This window comes from Achroia grisella, unplaced genomic scaffold (assembly GCF_030625045.1).
Source record: "Achroia grisella isolate CSIRO2021 unplaced genomic scaffold, CSIRO_AGI_Agris_v1 utg842, whole genome shotgun sequence".
Taxonomy (NCBI): Eukaryota; Metazoa; Arthropoda; class Insecta; order Lepidoptera; family Pyralidae; genus Achroia; species Achroia grisella.
Window position 1 is genome coordinate 466,416 of NW_026713040.1, and position 4,177 is coordinate 470,592.

The window sequence follows — 4,177 nt, forward strand, 5'->3', positions numbered from 1 at the left end:
TGGGACTGATTTATTTTAGAATAAAATAACTTTATTTATACTAGAACTTAAGGTGCAGTTGTTCTATGATGGGGTAATAGATAAATTGGACTATTTTATTGATTATGTAGTCAGAAATTAGGCGGCTGCACGTACTCATAGGGAGGGACGGCTCTACTGGCTGGGACTGATTTATTTTAGAATAAAATAACTTTATTTATACTAGAACTTAAGGTGCAGTTGATCTATGATGGGGTAATAGATAAATTGGACTATTTTATTGATTATGTAGTCAGAAATTAGGCGGCTGCACGTACTCATAGGGATCGGACGGCTCTACTGGCTGGGACTGATTTATTTTAGAATAAAATAAGTTTATTTATAGTAGAACTTAAGGTGCAGTTGATCTATGATGGGGTAATAGATAAATTGGACTATTTTATTGATTATGAAGTCAGAAATTAGGCGGCTGCACGTACTCATAGGGATCGGGCGGCTCTACTGGCTGGGACTGATTTATTTTAGAATAAAATAACTTTATTTATAGTAGAACTTAAGGTGCAGTTGATCTATGATGGGGTAATAGATAAATTGGACTATTTTATTGATTATGTAGTAAGAAATTAGGCGAGCCGCACGTACTCATAGGGATCGGACGGCTCTACTGGCTGGGACTGATTTATTTTAGAATAAAATAAGTTTATTTATAGTAGAACTTAAGGTGCAGTTGATGTATGATGGGGTAATAAATAAATAAATAAATTTTATTTCATCTCCACAAATTACATAATTCCAGTTTTATTATATAAATGCTAACAAATAAAAATCAGAAATATAATTTGTGGGAAATCTGGAGCCCAAACTAAGCCATAGCCTGTACCTTAGACACCAGGTCGCCCCTTCATATAAATTAGTTATACATCTAGTTTTAAGTTTAAACGTGGAGTGCATTGAGCATATGTGTGTGTGGGGTAATAGATAAATTGGACTATTTAGTTGATTATGTAGTAAAAAATTAGGCGGCCGCTTGTACTCATAGGGATCGGACGGCTCTACTGGCTGTGACTGATTTATTTTAGAATAAAATAACTTTATTTATAGTAGAACTTAAGGTGCAGTTATCTATGGTAGGATCTAGACAAATTAGACTACTTTTTAAATAGTAAGAACAACAAAATAGTCCAATTTATCTGTAACGGGGTCAAAATAACTTTATTTATACTTAAGGTACCCCAGTAGTGACCCCACATTGGACTGTTTTGTAGATTAATAAGAAATTAGACGAGTCGTGCGTACTCATAGGGATTGGAAGGCTCTAGTGGCTGATTTATTTTAGAATAAAATAACTTTATTTTATTCTAAAATAGTATCGGAAATTTTAGGGTATAGTTTATCTATAACTATTTTGACTACATTATTCATTGCTGATGAACGATTGAAGAATTTTAATTTTATGTTTTATCATTTTTAAAATTGAGCAAGGTTTGCTGCTTTTACTTCTGTCCTTGTGATATAAACTAACTTTTTCCCCAATTACTATTAGTAATTAGTAGAGCCGTTTATTTGTATATAGATATATAGATAGACAAAAACATTATCATATTTAAAACTTGAAGTTTTAAATACGATAATGTGTTTGTTTTTTACCTACATTAGATTTTGGTTACTATTTAGAGCAGCCTGTATATAAAAAGTAAAGATTATTCCAGTTCAATCCTAATCGAAATATAGAACGTTTCATTTCGCTATAATACACAAGTAAACGTGACGGTAATGTATAAGAGATTTTGACGTCTGTGTGTCCTATTTCCCGCGTCGCGGCGTGGCTCGGGCTGGCTCGGGTTTACTCGGGGCGACTCGGCGTTGCGGTCGGGCGGAGCAGCCAGGGTTGCCAACCGTGCATTTATGTCCTTTACTACTGTAGCAAATATAATACTGGCCGTCATGACAAGTATAGTTTGACTTTTTAATGGAATACGTCGTTTTGAATTTCGAACTTTCTACTGTGTTTAATATAGCATTGTGATATTTTTCTATTGCGTGAAATCTATGGTAGAGTTTAAAATTGTCGTCTGTACTTATTTCAGTAGTCAAACAGCTTTCTTTATAAGCTGTGTTGGGTATGTGATTAAGCAGTAAAAAACTAATAATTAGATATAAGGATAGGATGCATCCTATCTTATTTTTCTGGAGTGGCAATGCAAGATTATTAGCAAAGGCGTAACACGATAACATTGTGTTGCTATCCAAGTATACCGGATGACTACTGCTTACCATCAGACTGGCCATGATTTTAAACACATAAAATATTTTTATATGTATAATTTCGCACGAGAGTATGTCCTGGAAAATCTGTCCAAATAAATAAATAAAATTTAAATATCTTTCATGTAGATTTATTACAAAGTCTTATGATATGAAAATCTACCGTCAGTTTGGAGTGATTTCGAGCTAAGAAGAACTTACAAGATACTCAGCTCTTTTTCTATTCAAATGTGCTTGTACATGTTTAAAATACAGATTCATTTTAATACTATGATGTAGAAGGAGGGCCAATTGAGCTAATGTTACGAGTTTTATTAGATACTAGCTACTCGCCCCGGCTTCGCACTGGTGTACATGTATTATACATATAAACCTTCCTCTTGAATCACTCTATCTATTAAAAGAAACCGATTCAAAATCCGTTGCGTAGTTTTAAAGATTTAAGCATACACAGGGACGGACAGCGACAGCGACTTTATTTTATATTATGTAATGATTTTATTTCTTCGTGTGAGGTATATATTTCGTTTTTGAATGTTGGCAACCCTAAACAGCGGCCATGTTCCTCCGTTCTGTGTTTGGTGGAACGTAATCCCTAACTAGGTGATTGGGAATTGGGTCCTATATGTAATTGAACAACGTATGTTCTTAACTAAGTTTGTAAGCTGTGTATATATCTATCCAGCTATTTATACATCTAGCTAGCATTTCCCGCGGAAAATACAGTTCATGTAAGGCAGTGTTTCCCAACCTTTTTAGTGCCATGCCCCACGACGGCTTTTAGCGGATATTATAGGGCCACATTACTTATGAATCCAGTATTCGTCTGGTATAGGCAGCAGCAGGAAAAGGGCGGTGAAAGGATGAGACCAGTCGTGGCTTGGTATATACGTGTATTCTTACGTTATTTACTCCGGCTATTTGTTCCGGCTAATCTCTGAAATGGCTGGACCGATTTTGACGGGACTTTTTTGGCTGGTAGCTGATTTAATAAGGAGTAACTTGAGCTACTTTTATTTTCGAAAAATTCTTTTATCTTATAATAGAAAATAAGGTTAAATTCCATAAGGACGAAGTCGCGAGTACAGGTAGTTTATAATAAAAAAAATGAAGAATATTTTTTTAAAATAGGTTGGTAGAAACTTAAATAATAGGTTAGGAAACACTGATGTAAGTTAAATTAAGTAACAAGATTAATCTTAAAGGGTAAGGTAATATCTATACATATATAGAAATCAATAAAATTGAAGTGTCTGTTTTTAATTACAAATTAACATAATTCCACTTAATTAAAAAAAAAAATTATGTCTGTATGTTCTTGTTAATCTCTGAAACAACTGGATCTATTTAAATGGTAATTTGAATCGTAAAAGATAATGTAATAAGGAGTAATTTAGGCTACTTAATTTTGGAAGTTTTATTAATTTAATAAAAATGAAGTTAAATTCCACTCGGATAAAGTCTAAAATATTTCAATATATATATATATCAGTTGTCTAGCATCCATAACATAAGCTCTGCTTAGCTTGGAACTAGATGGCGCTGTGTGAACTGTTCTGAGTTATTATTATTATTATAAAAATAAGACATTAATTTTTTACTTTGATCAGTGTTTATTACGTTGAACAAAAAAAAACAATTTTGAACAACATTTGTTTAAAAGAGCAAAACGCTAGTTTCTTGCTCATTCTTCTTGTCATGAGTCTCGGATAAAGTCTAAAATAGCTTTGATTAGCTTGGAATTAGATGGCGCTGTGTGAACTGTTCTGAGTTATTATTATTATTGAAATAAGATATCAGTGTTCATTACGTTGAACAGAAAAAAATAGAATTTTGAACAACATTTATTTAAAAGAGCAACTCATCTTCTTGTGATCAGTCTGCGTTCCGAATGAACGGTAGAATAAAAAAAATGTGACTATTCAAAGTGCTT